The sequence below is a fragment of the Podarcis muralis genome, chromosome 6, assembly GCF_964188315.1.
Source record: "Podarcis muralis chromosome 6, rPodMur119.hap1.1, whole genome shotgun sequence".
NCBI classification, from domain to species: Eukaryota; Metazoa; Chordata; class Lepidosauria; order Squamata; family Lacertidae; genus Podarcis; species Podarcis muralis.
The window spans coordinates 66411273-66427472 of NC_135660.1; the positions used below are offsets into that span (position 1 = coordinate 66411273).

At 42.2% G+C, this 16200-nt stretch overlaps 1 long non-coding RNA gene across 1 annotated transcript; it reads left to right on the top strand.

Moving 5' to 3' along the window:
• The first annotated feature begins 2875 nt into the window (after positions 1 to 2875).
• On the top strand, positions 2876 to 10490 carry LOC144328037 (uncharacterized). Its single transcript, XR_013393253.1, has 2 exons — positions 2876 to 4799; positions 4974 to 10490. It is a non-coding gene; the product is annotated as an uncharacterized LOC144328037 (long non-coding RNA).
• Positions 10491 to 16200: the final 5710 nt, after the last annotated feature.

The window sequence follows — 16200 nt, forward strand, 5'->3', positions numbered from 1 at the left end:
CTCGAAGGCCATTACTGACGCATTACTCTCTGGATACATTCATTTACACAAGTTTTTGAAGACAAGACAATGTGTCAATAAAGGAATTAGACCAGACACCTTGAGTCCATCACATTTATCTCAGTTTGCTGACAGGAACAGTAGGTGACACTAAGTCACAGAAAATACTTCAAAGTCTCCTGGGCCCTAGGTTTTCCACAGAAGCCAAACAACATTTACTGCTTTGGTAACAACAAACAATGTGTTGGGATAATGCAGCTGTAAGATGAAAGCCTAGTCCACTTAGCAAACACAAAGCTTTCACATCCAGTATTCTTTAACCAGATTTAATTCAATTGCCGTTGGCTTTTGAAAATTGAAATTATTTCTAACTTTCATCTTGACCATTTTGAAAGGAACACTTATTTTTTAAAAGGATGTAGCAAGGTTGAGAACTAGGATGTTTAAAGCCATGAAAAGCCAGAGTATTTGCTTCATGCTGTTTAGAACAAACACAGCATGTGGTGTGACTAAAAGGTGAGGATCATTTACCAGGAAAAAAACACCCCTAATTTTCTCTGTAATAATTTGGACTTCTGCAAACAATAAGTTTTTCTTCCCAATCCTCCGCAATATACAATTTATAATTGTTTGTAGCAATGGAATAGTCCTCAAAATTGTGCAGGGCTTCCAAGATGCTATGAAACAGAAAACCCAGGTGAGCTGAGCGTGCTTTTAATAAAGAATTAGGTTCTCCCTTGAATAAATATCCTGTTTACTTAATGCTGTTGGTGGTCAAATCTAAAACTGGCAGGGTCTTTCAATAAAAAAAATAAAAATAAACTTTTGTTATGCATTTAACCTACCAGAAAGCTGAAATATCAGTCATTTGAAAAGTGATTCTGATAAACAACAGCAACAATTCTATTATCACCTCTTTTAATAATGAACTTAGGTGGTGAGGCCAGCAGGACTGTAGCTAGAATAAGGCCACTGAGAAACAAGGAGGATAAACTGGCATGCAATGTCAGCAGAAGTACAACACATACCTAAAACAAAAAATTCAAGGGGGTCAACTCCATCAATAGCCCAGTGAGAACTAAACATGCTCAATAGCTGTGGAATGTAGAGTGGCATGTCATATCACACACGGAGAGACCCCTCCCATTCTCTCTTTTTCTTTCCCATCATAGAAAAATAGTACATGGTTGGTGGTGGGGTGTGTGGAATGACATGCTTGGAGGTGTGACTGGACGGAAATAGAGGTACTATTTTTTTAGGAAGAAGGTCAGGAAATATTGCAACGTTTTGTTGCAGGTCACACATATTCATAATTATCCTGCTTTAAACAGTCTTTCAGAACACCTTACAAAGATTAAGAAGACCAGTAAAATTATATGAAGAATAGCCAAAGCTTTAAAACAATGCTAAAAGTAGTTAATAAAAGAGGTTGTTAAAACAGCATATAGTTTATTTCGTTGACACCAGTGTAGGCCTGTTGACTTTCGGTTGAAGAGGGTGACGAGTAAGGCTGTTTGTCCTTGAGCTCCATGGTCTGTTTTAATTTGTTTTAATTTTGAATAGTTTTAAAGTCAGTTGACTCAGCTGTTAAAGGTTAATTGAAACATACAGGCAATGAGCATATCTGTTTTATCTATTTTACTTTTACATGGGCTTAAAAGCCATATATTTTAATTGGGATAACGGCTGTTTTGACTCAGCGCTTAGCTCAACTGAAGGACACTGCAGTTTTGATATGGCTACCACACAAGCACAGACCTGCAGTGCTTCAGATAAATCGTCCAGAACTCCATTGCCAAATTTAGTCCAGAAATCTATGGTAGACTCTTGTGAATCAACAACTGGAGCAGCTAGAGCAAGAGAGGCAGAAGTGACTGTAAAGCATTTGTGGCAAGATGCAATTCATTTGTCTTCTATGGACAGTCCTGGTTCTTTACATGCTGAATGTGGGGCTGGTGATGCCTGATCTCATATAAGATGTTTTGCAGCATATTCCTCTAATGAAAGCTTAACCAACTTTAATCTGATAACTTTCATTTGATCAATTGATCCGGACTTGTCAGGAGCCAATACATATGCTCACAAGCAACCTCAGCTTCCTCCATATAACAAAACCTCAACCATGCATAGTAACAATTTTGGCATAATAGACTTGGCCACAACAGAGGCTGAAACTCCCTCACCGTGGGAACTTTCACATGACCAATGTCTCTTGACAAAAGAAACAGCAGAGGGAATCTCTAGCAAAACCAACGTATTGGAAAATGAATTTCCAGTTCAAATGCCATCATTAATACTTCTATAGTAAAGTACTATGGCTAGTCATCCTCATCCTCATTGTCACTGTCAATCATCAAGTGTGTTTATAAATCACTTCCCATAAAACAACCTTAAGCAATTCAACTATCTGCATTTAAAAGGCTTGTGGGAAGAGGAAGGTCTTCAACAGGTGCTGAAGTATTTCCACATAGCAAACACTACTATACTAGATAGGCATTTTTTTATTAGTAAGATTGTTTGTTAATGTGGCGATTAATGTTTCCTCAATAGGAGCTAATAGTTGAGATTGATCTTAAGTATTAGTCATAAGATGGAGGAAGGGGCTTATGTAAGGCATGCAAAGTAGTAGTAATAGTAATAGTAATAGTAATAATAATAATAATAATAATAATAATAATAATAATAATAATTTATTATTTATACCCCACCCATCTGGCTTTCCCAGCCGCTCTGGGCGGCTTCCAACAAAAGATTAAAAATACATTAAAACATCAGTCATTATAAGCTTCCCTAAACAGGGCTGCCTTCATATGTCAGATAGTTGTTTCGCTACTGAGAAGGCCCTCTGCCTGGTTCCCTGCAACTTCACTTCTCGCAGTTGTAGCAGGAACCCCCCCACCCCAATCATTCTGCTTGTACAAACTTCACACACACACACACTCACACACTACATACGCCACATTTCTGTTATAAATTCATAGAAAATCAACCATACATCGGATTTGCACTGTTCCATTTTTATTTTACTCCATATGACAAGAACTAACAAAGGGGGTGACTTATTCCTGGTCAGCCATAATCCCTCCACCATCTCAGCACATCTCAGCACATCTGCAGGAGCCCTGCCCAGATGATCCCAGACAGAAGACAATCAAAATCACCAAGAACTTGCATATGGGAGTGGATTCAGCATGGACTGAAACAAAGGACAATGATCAGATCTTCCCTCAGGGGGCAGGAAACTGCAAACTCCCCTTTGTCTCCTGGAAGTGACTCATGAGGAGGGGGGAAAGGAGGAACCAGCCAGGTGACAAGACACTCAGGTTACCACCAACTCCTCCCTCAACCCCTCCTTTCTGTAATATATGCATGATGTTTCTGGGGGTGGGCTTGACCTAGAGGAGGGGAATTTCAAAAGTTTTTATAAGACCTTGCACACTATTTTTCTGGGTCTTTCCTCTCTCCTGCAAGTGAGGGGAACACCCTGATGCATCAGTTCAATAAAGGCCAAGCCTACAGGCTGCTGTTTTGCTCCAAGTTATCCTGGTTGGTGTCTTTACTTTTTGTCCAAGGGAGCCCTCAGATTTTTCCGTTAACAGTTGGCGACCATTCTCAGGGACACTTGGTTCTCCTGCAAAGGTGAGAGGGGAGATAGAGGGGATCAGGCGCCACTGGGCAACCTTAGCCCAGGGATCCTTCTTCCTCTCCCTGCCTCCTCTTTGCGGGCGGTAATCAATCGTCACCAAAAGCCCAACCAGGGGAAGCAAAGGCAAGGTCAAGCCGGCTAAGGGGAAAGGATCCCGGGATCCACGGGGGACATCTTCGAACGTGAGTATGGTTCTGAAGAAAATACATTGGGAGGGGGGTGGAAAGTAACGTCTCCACAACAGCCGGACTTTTCTCCTTTATTTCCAACGTTACACCTACAAATCCTGAATCTCCTTTTCTCTCTCTCTCCGTTTTCCTCTCGGAGTGTGGCCAGGAAAACGTGGTGTTTATTGTTTTTCTGACGTCCTTTTTCGGAGTCGGCCAGAGGCGTCCCCTACAAATCTCTCTCTCCTTTTTCTCCCCCGTTTTCCTCTCGGAGTGTGGCCAGGAGAACGTGGTGCTTATTGTTTTTCTGACGTCCTTTTTCGGAGTCGGCCAGAGGCGTCCCCTACAAATTTCTCTCTCCTTTTTCTCCCCCGTTTTCCTCTCGGAGTGTGGCCAGGAGAACGTGGTGCTTATTGTTTCTCTGACTTCCTTTTTCGGAGTCGGCCAGAGGCGTCCCCTACAAATCTCTCTCTCCTTTTTCTCCCCCGTTTTCCTCTCGGAGTGTGGCCAGGAGAACGTGGTGCTTATTGTTTCTCTGACGTCCTTTTTCGGAGTCGGCCAGAGGCGTCCCCTACAAATCTCTCTCTCCTTTTTCTCCCCCGTTTTCCTCTCGGAGTGTGGCCAGGAGAACGTGGTGCTTATTGTTTCTCTGACGTCCTTTTTCGGAGTCGTCCAGGGGCGTCCCTACAAACCTCTCTCTGCTTTCCCTGTTTATGCAAATGAAGCTGCCCCTCCTGCCTGGCGACCTTTGTTAGGGATGACCCGGGTACGTGAGAACGCAAGGTCATTTGTTTCCTTTCAAAACTTTGTTTTCTCGGGTCCTGATCTGGCACTGCACTGTGCAGGCGTTCAGTAAGGAATCCGAACTTAGTCCAAAGGCTAGGCAGGAGGCTGTTGTGGAAGAGGAAAGCGGGAGGTTCACAATTTGGGGCCCCCACACTAGGGTTAGTCTCGTGAAGCAACTCAAAAGGAAAACTTAGCTTGAGGTAAAGGTTTTCGGGCCAGGTGTCCCGAGGTAAAGGTTTTCGGGCCAGGTGTCCCGAGGTAAAGGTTTTCGGGCCAGGTGTCCCGAGGTAAAGGTTTTCGGGCCAGGTGTCCCGAGGTAAAGGTTTTCGGGCCAGGTGTCCCGAGGTAAAGGTTTTCGGGCCAGGTGTCCCGAGGTAAAGGTTTTCGGGCCAGGTGTCCCGAGGAAAAGATAAGTGAAAGCTGGGATAGTCTAGGATATTCTGAATACTGAGGATATTCTCTATTCCCCTTTCTTCCCGTCACCCCTTTTCCCTCGTGTGTGTCTCTACCCCTCTATCTTTAACATATGAGAGAATGGGAGCTCACTAAACACCCTAGCTGGACTCCTCCTGGCAACAAAGCTTCCATGAAGCCTTTTGCCCAAGAGAGGACTCTAATATGCCCCTCCAGCTTGTCATCTCCAATTAGAGAAAAAATAGAAATAAAATAAAGGGGAAAAAATGGTCAAGTTTGTGTTGTTAAACTGTAGCCTAGAGCTGGAACATGAAACTGTAAACTTAATGGTGCACAGAAGGCAGTAGATATAATAACAGCCCATGTTCTTAAATGCACATAGTTTTAAATTGCAAGCTTGCTTCAAAAAATCTTAAATCTAAGGAAGCCATGTTGCGCCTTATAAAACAAAACAAAATGGAGAATGGAGTGTGCAAATGTTTGTTGTTTGAGAGAGGCTCTAAAAGAGAGTTTCCCTCCCAAGTGGTGAAATCCTGTATACGTGCTACTTGTGTTCTGAAAGGGGGATTACCCCACCTCTTTCTTCTAGTTTTAAGTGAGGAGGGTGATTTTAAGTCTAATGGTAAATGATGTTTTGTTGTAATTTTTGAGTTTGCTCCAGTCTATTTTGGAAGGAGAAGTTAACCTAATGTTTCTGCTGCAAAAGCCTAGTTGAGCACAACTGCTCTCAAGCTAAAATGCAGTGTATGTATTTCATTAAGCATATGCCTATAAAAGTATGGTGTTCATTCTAAGAAAAAAATATTTGAGTCCAGTTTTAACTTTGATTTGGTTTGACAGAAGAGTTATTGTAAGGCTCCTGATATCAGTCTCTATAAGACTTCATGGCCTCTTTTGTTAGAAAATGCCCCCCTCCCCCTTGTTTCACTCTGCCTCTTTCAGTTGTTTTCTCCCTTCTTACTTCTGTGCCAGGTAAATTTACTCCCGAGTAAGTTTCCTTTAAAGGAAACTGCAAAGAGGGGAGGGGACAACACTTGTGTATTCCCTGTAAAAAATCAAATCTAGGGCTGCTTTAACTGTGCTTTATAAGAGATCCTCTCCCTATCTTACGAAAACTGTTCACTTCTTCCTTAAATATCATTTCAAACTCACTCAAACTATCTTAAGATCTGCAAAAAGGGTTCTGTGTAAAGTTATGTACTTTTATTTTCCTCTTCCTTAGTACATGATATGAGCATAGATGTTTCCTTTCCCAGCTGTAAATCTGTACTTAAATGTGTATGCCTCTTTGGTAGTACAAATCTTGCTGCGAAATCTTGCTGTGAACCCTATATTTTGGAGGGTTGGACTAGATGACCCCAGGGTCCCCTTTCAACTCTCCCAATTTGTGGCTGTGTGGAAGGCTATGTGTCTGCAAGCATTGGAGGGTAATTCTTAAATTCTGGTGTGGTAATGGAACTGAAATTCAGCCTAGCTTTGCTCTTTAGTTTTAAAAGGTGAGAGGTGAAGCCCAACTGGTAATATCAAGCATTTGAGTGATTACAGTGTTTATCATTTTGTCTACTATTTAAAAATCAGATTTAAAAGTCTACTCAAAGTTTAAGCACATACAAATGAATAATCAAGTAGAATTAGCCTTGACCATTCCTGTAGATAAAGGGCAGTAAATAATAATATTAATAATAATAATAATATTTTTTTTGTCTGCAAATGGTAAGGCTGAAATGGCTGAGAATGTTAAAAAAAAAAAAAATAAAGAAAAAATCCTATGAATTCTGATCCTCTGGCCATTTTCCCCATATATAAGGGCGTGGCATTGTTCTGCGAATAGCCAGAGGGATATTAGCCCTTTCCTGTACATAAAGGAAGCAGTCTCGTTTGCTTGGGCTGAAATTGCTAGCTTTGGTGAATACTTAAATTGCTGAGTTTCTCTTTTTTGTTTAAAATCAAACCCTGTTTTCAAAATCTACTCCTTACCCTTCCTTTCCCTTATTCAAATGGTAATTTAGCCAAAGGATGCAACATTCTCAATAGTATAAAAGGTTTGCTGAGACATGAACTCTGCACATACACAGAGGCTAGATCAGTCAAAAAAAAAAAAGGAGAGAAAGAGAGAGAGGAAAGGGGGAACTGTAGGGTGGAGAGAGGAGGTTTTGAGAGCTTGCCTGCAGGGAGAAGCTTATCCAAATTTCCTTATGAAAAGAACTTGGAACCATTGGGGGAGATCATCCTTGATGTGTCTTTTGCTCCAGGGACTAATTAAGACAAAGGGGTTGGGTACTGGACCATCAAGGGTCAAGAGGTTGCCAGGTTTCAGGTCTTGACATGACGATTTCTTTTCACAGGTAAATATCAAAGCACTCCCACTGTGAGTTCCTCTCTTGAGTAGTTTGCCTCCCCAATGGGATTTAAATTTTATAACAGTTTTTTTTGTGTGTGTGTGTATGCCTATGCATTTTAGGAACAGCATTTCCTGACAGACTTCTCACATGAAATAATTTCCCCTTTTAACAGGATATGTGAACCCCATTAACAAAGTGTTTGTCCCTTCTTTTCTCCCACAGCACAAATGATAATGAGGGGATGCAAACAGTGATTTAAATACTCTATAAAAGTAATTGCATTTGTATTTCTTTTGTCTTTCTTCCCTTAAAGCCAAACAGTCACTTTCTTTCTGTTCAGCAAAACAAGTCTGAATCCCTGCTATATTAGTTGATTTTCCTCTATCTCTGACACTTTTTTAGGTTACAAATAATCTGTTTTTCATTTATTAATCAGTTTTTCATTGGGTTGTTAGAATGCCAAAGCAAGTTACTTCAGGTGACTTCAGGTTAAAAAAAAAAACAAAAACAAATTGCGTGTCTTAGCATTTATTTATTTTTGGTTCCTCATAGGTCATTTTGTATCTGTGTGTTCTACTTTGGGGACATGTTCATCACATATTGAAAGTCAGTTTCATGAAGTTCTTTTATCAGATAGCACATGGTGAATTTAAAGTTTTTTCCCCATGGTTTCCCCATTTTTTTCAGTCTAGTAGTAATCTGCGTGGTTTTGATAATATATTTAATAATAATTCTTTTCTAAATCTGATGTCTTTGTGTCAAGTTTGTTTTCATCTGACTGGTAATCTAATTTTTTGCTTTCTTTGTATTTTTTAACCTTTGTATTTTTTACAGTTCTCTTTCTATACATGTGGAGTAGTTTTTATTTTATAATATGAAAAGAACAACAACAACAAAAACTAAGTGAAGGAAAGCAAACAAACTTAGCAGATAATAACAGTAATTATGTGGAAATGTGATAATAATATTGAAATGAATAAAATGCTTAATGTGCTAAGATTGTTATTATTTGAGCTTCCCATGGAAACTGGAGGACATCCTTTTTGCCTTTTGCCCCTTCCTTGTCTAACTGTGTCTTTAAGTCTCCCCAAAAAACCCTGCCCCCTTACAGGATATCACTTCTACAGATGTGCAATGATGAAAAGCAGCAACAACCCCTCAGTTCTTCGCCATCACAAGACCTGCAACACCAGAGTTTTCAAAGTGGCCACAGCTATCTCTTTAAAATGATATAGACTGATGGGGAGTGGGGCTGACAAAGGGGGGAGGACTTGAATTGCAAGGACATTTTCCCACTTTTGAACCTTAAGACTGTGCTCCAGGATTCAAAAGATACATGTGTAAAAGATCACAATTGTGTCAAGATATGCAACTGATATTTAATTAGTTTTTTTTGTATTATGTGTTATTATGTAAGAATGTTGAAATGTGTCTGACAGTGTGATTTCCACAAAGGGGGGTATTTTTGTGTGTAATTTTTATGTTTAATGTCTTATTGCTTGCACACCAATTCTCATGCATTTTATACTTTCTGATAGCTCACACTATTGTGTAGTCCAATGTTTAGATAACCACATTTCATTGTCCCACCTGGCACTCTGCCAACTTTCCCTGTCCATTTTAAAATGTGCTAAAACTTGCTTTACCAAGGAGAAGTTTATAAGATACATGAAGGTGCACATGCTTTGGTTTAGCAGGAATGATCCCTTATAGAGTTAAATTGACTTATTTGGACAAAGTGCCCTTTTAAGAACGGTTTTCCTTTAACAGATTGGTTTGAAACGTTGAGAACCATGGGCACATAAATTCAAATTGGACTCAGTTTGAATTGGGCAAGTGTATCCAGGCTGCAATTAGCTTTTTGGTCCTTAAAGTGCAAGTGAGCAACTTCCCAGGATGCAAGACCAGAGCCTGTAATAATAATAAGAAATCCCATGGATTTTGGCCAAGGCAAAGGCATTTCTCTCAGGACGTGTCCGAAACCTGTGCCAGCTGTGGTGGGTGCCAGGCTACATGATAATTATGAAAGCCCTAAGTGGATTCACCAGGGATTGCCACTACTGCGACACCATGCCGATGTGAGACCACAGAAGAGCTACCTTGACACCTGAGAACACACAAATGGCGGGGGGAAGCAAACTGCACTTTTCAGTCATTAGTGGACCTTCCTGCTAAATGTAAAGCATAGACCACTATTGAGAAAAGATTTCTTCCAAGGTGCTAGAATACCACAAGTAACTGAGCAACAAAATATTAATTTACGTGATATCCTATGTCTAATTATGTGCACTGTTACACCATTATATTTCTATGCAAATATCCTTAAAGTAGCATGATATCCAAGTCCCTTTCAGGTTCACATGGACACACACATCTGGGACGGAGAATACCAGGTTATTATTTACCACCTTAAATTGTGCGGAGAAAAGGATTGCAAAGTAGCCACCCTTGCAATCTTATCTCCGAAGGGGGGAACTGTAGCAGGAACCCCCCCCACCCCAATCATTCTGCTTGTACAAACTTCACACACACACACACTCACACACTACATACGCCACATTTCTGTTATAAATTCATAGAAAATCAACCATACATCGGATTTGCACTGTTCCATTTTTATTTTACTCCATATGACAAGAACTAACAAAGGGGGTGACTTATTCCTGGTCAGCCATAATCCCTCCACCATCTCAGCACATCTCAGCACATCTGCAGGAGCCCTGCCCAGATGATCCCAGACAGAAGACAATCAAAATCACCAAGAACTTGCATATGGGAGTGGATTCAGCATGGACTGAAACAAAGGACAATGATCAGATCTTCCCTCAGGGGGCAGGAAACTGCAAACTCCCCTTTGTCTCCTGGAAGTGACTCATGAGGAGGGGGGAAAGGAGGAACCAGCCAGGTGACAAGACACTCAGGTTACCACCAACTCCTCCCTCAACCCCTCCTTTCTGTAATATATGCATGATGTTTCTGGGGGTGGGCTTGACCTAGAGGAGGGGAATTTCAAAAGTTTTTATAAGACCTTGCACACTATTTTTCTGGGTCTTTCCTCTCTCCTGCAAGTGAGGGGAACACCCTGATGCATCAGTTCAATAAAGGCCAAGCCTACAGGCTGCTGTTTTGCTCCAAGTTATCCTGGTTGGTGTCTTTACTTTTTGTCCAAGGGAGCCCTCAGATTTTTCCGTTAACACAGTGAGGGAACCACCAGAAGGCCCTTGGAGCTGCACCTCAGTGTCCGGGCAGAATGATAGGGGTGGAGACGCTCCTTCAGATATACTGGGATCAAAAGAAGCATTTTGGGGGACAGAGAAGAATGAAGCATAGAGAAGAATGAGCTGAAGGCTGGAAGCATCTTGGGTCCAAACTAGAGATGACTTTAACTTGAAGTCTATGGTTTGTTTTTAACCATATTCCCCCAGCAATGATTTTCATTGGGACAGCTGTGCACAGGGAGGGGAAGTTAATCCTTTGCTTCCTTGGTGTGGTCATGATGAAAATTCCTACTGCTATAGCTCTTAATAATAGCATTGCCATATTTAGCATCAAGGTTGGCATTGGATCTGCTGTCTGGTAGGCATGCAAGTGCTGCTTCCCCTCCACCTATGCTTGGCTTCTAAATAAGCCAAATACACACACACACACACACACACACACACGTCACAAAAACAGCAATCATAATTCTTCAGTGTTTTTTTCCCTCCAATAGAAGCCAAATCCAGATAGTGCTGCCCCTGGATCTTTCCACTGCTCAGGGAAGTGGGGTGCTTGTAAAAACAGTAAGTGTCATTAAAGCATATAAAACTTTCTTTATATTGTTATATTGTTTAACAGATTATGTATTGCAGCCTGATTAACTAATTCTTTTGGCTTGGCCAGTACAGATCTGAGAGCAAGAGCTGCATGACAGTTTTGCAGAAGAGGATAGAGAAAGCAAGGGTTGTGTAGCTCCTTAGAGCTTCCACATCTTCCTCAAGTCCCTCATGTTGTTCTTACAACAGCAAGAGGATTTGATACACTGCTTCTTCCCTACCTATTCCTCCCCCTTTATCCCCAACTCTTCTAGCTGAGTTATGCTGGAGTTACAACTCAAGTCTGAACGGCGCAAATGTTGTTCTTTTGGCACACTAGGAAAGTTTATGGGCTAGGTCGCTTCTCCACCTCCCTCTCCTGCTAAAGCACTACTTTTTAAAAAGAGCAAACTGCCTGTATTTACACTGTCACTCCTGAAAGTTCCATGTAGATTATTATCTATGTACCAGGCTGACAAACGGTTTCAGTCTGCCAACAGTCACTCCAGAATAAAGTATATATAATTTTAACTTATACTTATGATTGTCGGCAACCGGCTCCCAAACACTTTATTCAGTAAACAACTTGCAACTTGCACATTAGACAGAATGGTGATCAGACTAACAGTCTTTTCACTGTAGTGTGTGTGTGTGTGTGTGTGTGTAAGCACGTGCACCCACAAACCCATCCTATGTTTCAATATGAAGTTTGCCAGCCATGGGCAAGCTTATTATTTAGTAAGTATAGACCAGCAGTCTAAATGCGGTTTTCAGAAGTTATCCTGTCCCAAAATGTAAATTTTCAAGGGCTAATATGAATTTTGATTGTGAACCTATAAGATAAATAGGATCATCTTAAAAGATGGTCCTGGTTGCGGGCAGGCCCTCAACTCAGACCCCCCCTCCCTGGCGTGGGTGGAGTAATACCCTCATGCCAGGGTGGCACCACGATCACCCCAGGCCTATTGGCCAATCATTTTGAATGGGGTGATCGTGAGGGGGTATAAAGGCTGCAGCACGATGTGTGCCAAGCACCTGCTTCGCACTGTCCGAAGTCCTAGAGGGCTAGAGCCATGCTAAGCCTCTGGGAACACCGAGGAAAGCTGCAGGTGGGTTCCCCTGATGTGGCTCCCTCTTTTGGTGGTTTACCCTTACTGACTTCCTGCAAAGGGGGCAGGAGTCTGATATAGTCTTTTGCCAATGCCTAAGCCAATACTGCTCACATTTGCTGTAATCAATAAAGCTGTCTGAAGTACAGCTTCCGGGTCATGTGGCCAGCATGACTAAGCCGCTTCTGGTGAACCAGAGCAGTGCACGGAAACGCCGTTTACCTTCCCGCTGGAGCAGTACCTATTTATCTACTTGCACTTTGACGTGCTTTCGAACAGCTAGGTTGGCAGGAGCAGGGACCAAGCAACGGGAGCTCATGCCGTCGTGGGGATTCGAACCGCCAATCTTACGATTGGCAAGTCCTAGGCTCTGTGGTTTAACCCACAGCGCCACCCACGTCCCTGTTGTAGCTTACTGTGGGGGAAAAGGTGAGGCAGTGGGGAGGTTGGCATGATGCAAATACACTGGCATCAGTGCTTTCCTCCTTGACCATCCACCTTCTGGTAAGTAGCAGTGACCCATCTGATGGGAAGCCTGCACAGCAGAACTACCCCACCACCAGTCAAGCCACTTCTGCACCCAATAGAGAATAAGTAGGCCCATTCCTTTATTTATCTCCCTATTGGAGCCTTATAGGCAGCTCTGCACCCATACAGGTTTGCTCCTAAGAACAGAATACATTTGTCCACTTGTAGACCAAGTAGTGATGCATTTGAAAGTGCAGAAGGCCACCCATACATCAACAGTTCTACTGTTGCTTTACACACACAAAAATCCTTCTTATGTACTTTATTATTTTTAATCTCTTGTTTGTGGTTAACAGTGTTCTGCTGTCTTCAATTTGTGGCCATTCGCTAACCACCAGTTGTGATTCTCTGCCAGAAGCTGTCCCCATTACAGAAGCTCTTCTGGGCAGCCACAAAGATTTGGAGAATTGGGATGCAGTGGAATATTTACAGTGGGATTGTTCAGCTGTTGAGAGAAACAAAACAAAACCAACAACAACTAAACAGCAACGCTCTAAAATGGTAAATTCCGGTGAAGAAACAACAAGCAGGAGTAAATTTCTGGACACTGTGCAACAAATCTAATCATTTTATCATGTCAAATCTGACAGACTAAAGACTTGTCTAATCTGGGTATGTGTAAGATGATGCTGGAAACTGAATTCTCACAAGACCTACTGAAATCCAGCTTGCCTCCTCCAGCTACTACCATAAATGACAGATGGAGGATGGGCATTGCAAAGAGCATCGCCTCCCACATCCCCATTGATTGCTCTTCCTTTGTACTATGCATACTAGTAGTGCATGATTCAAGAAGGTCTTTTCAGGCGCTATGAGGTAGTAGCTAGTATGGTGCAAAATAGAGGGCTGGACCGCAGTGCAGTTGTTAATATTTATACTAAGCATTATACTGATATAAAAAATAAGACAGCCTGCAGGCTCACCATCTAAAAGTAAAGGTAAAGGTACCCCTGCCCGTACAGGCCAGTCTTGCCAGACTCTAGGGTTGTGCGCTCATCTCACTCTATAGACCGGGAGCCAGCACTGTCCGCAGACACTTCCGGGTCACGTGGCCAGCGTGACAAGCTGCATCTGGCGAGCCAGCGCAGCACACGGAACGCCGTTTACCTTCCCGCTGGTAAGCGGTCCCTATTTATCTACTTGCACCCGAAGGTGCTTTCGAACTGCTAGGTTGGCAGGCGCTGGGACCGAAACGACGGGAGCGCACCCCGCCGCGGGGATTCGAACCGCCGACCTTTCGATCGGCAAGTCCTAGGCGCTGAGGCTTTAACCCACAGCGCCACCCGTGTCCCCACCATCTAAAAGCTATGATGCAAAAGGAAATGAGCAAAAAGGAGGAAAGCAAGACTTGGAGACTATGGACTAAAACCTACAGACCTATCTTTGACCACACAGGACCAGAAAGCCACAAAAGAAGATGGGGGAAAGGTAAACCCACAGAGGCTGTATACATACAATACATTTAAAGCACTTTTTAGGACCCCCTTGAAAGAATCTTTGGAACTGTAGTGTGTTCAGGGTGCTTTGGCTCTGTGAGCGGTAAGCTACAGCTCCTAGGATATATTTTTTTGGGAGGGGGAGGGGGAATGTGCTTTAAATGTGTGTACACAGCCAGAGACTGTAGTTTTAAGTGGGATACAAACTGTTGAAACAAACTATTGCCCAAACATAGTCTATGGGGACAGCCAACAAACTACCTGTAAAGCACAATCCTATTCAAAGCAAATATTACTTGATTCAGTGGGGTTTACTCTCAAGTAAGTGTATATAGGATTGTGGCCTTAATGAAGGAGTGATACTTTTCTCCCTCTCCCTGCCTCCATGACACAAGATTCAAGATCCAAGCCCAAATAAGAAATTTGTCCCTAATGTCAGCTTCCTAAAATTACAACATCTGTTTTTATTTGGTGTGCCTCCAAATCAGAATTTGAGAAGCCAGCTGGAAAGCACACATATGTACTGTAGGCACTCCCCAACAAGGCTGTTACCTTCCTGCAGTGCTCTTACTGATGGGATGATATATATATATATATATATATATATATATATATATATATATACGCGCAAAGTTTACAATTTACAGCTAGGGAGTACAGAGCTTGGGCAGAACTACACCATATATTGAAAGTGCATCCAGCACACATTTAAAACACATGATTTAAAGCACATGGCAAAGGATAATGGGAATTGTAGTTTCTGTGGGAGTCAAACCTAACACTGCAAGTTAGTATATGAAGGGGTTAAGGACCACAGAGTTCTAATTGCTGAAGTAGTGTCAGATATGCCACATCTCCTCTTCTCCTAAGAGGGACAAAGTAAGTCTTGCTTCCTGTTTCTCTTCTCCCTCCCCCTCTCTTCACACTGCATGCAATGGAGTCAGACATGCCTCAACATAGGTATCTGTGTCAAACATGTGTCTGAGGCTGCCTTTGCTATATTTTTCTACCTAAGAACATAGACCTACATTTCTTATTGCAACATAACATAACACATGATTGTGACCTTGGATCAAGTAAGTAAATCATTTTTGAACTTACTTCAGAGTGTGGTCTGTTTCATGGTATTAGGGTATTATTATTATTATTATTATTAATTCATTTTATACACCACCCTATACCCGGAGGTCTCAGGGCGGTTCACAAACAAGACCACAACATATAAAATCAAACCAAAAACAATAACCCAATAAAATAACCCCAAAGAGCCACATTATAAAAGGGTGTTGGATGTCAATAACATCAACTAAAGGCCGGGTTAAAAAGGAATGTTTTTGCCTGGTGCCTAACGGTGTATAATGAAGGCACCAGGCGAACTTCCCTGGGGAGAGCATTCTGCAGACAGGGAGTCACTGCCGAGAAGGCCCGTTCTCGTGTTGCCACCCTCCAGACCTCTCTAGGAGGCGGCACATGGAGGAGGGCCTCAGAAGATGATCTCAGGGTCCGGGTAGCTTCATACTGGAAGAGGCGGTCCTTGAGGTATTGTGGTCCTGAGCAGAGGGTGGGGGGCAGCTACCTTAAAGCAGCTGGAGTGTATTAAAAATGGTTTAAAAGCCTATCCCTATGCTTCACTAAATCTGCCTAATGATGGATTTATTCCTGCTGTACTCATGAAGATTGTACTTTATAATAAATGTTCTCCAAACCGCTCCTTACCCAACAAAGGGGACATGGCACTTACTGGTCCTTGGTCATGAATATGGGCTGCAAATAATTGTTAGGCTTTACACAGAGGCTTCTACCAGCCTGTTTCCTTGCAAAAGATAGAATATAGATCTTAATCATTAAATGCCTGAGAACTACTTGGGGAATGGCATAGATTGCCTTACCTCACGTGTAGGGCAACATACTTGGATCTAACACCGCTATGTCCTACTAATGCTATTGAATCAATTCCCTCCTGCTAAATTAATTTAAC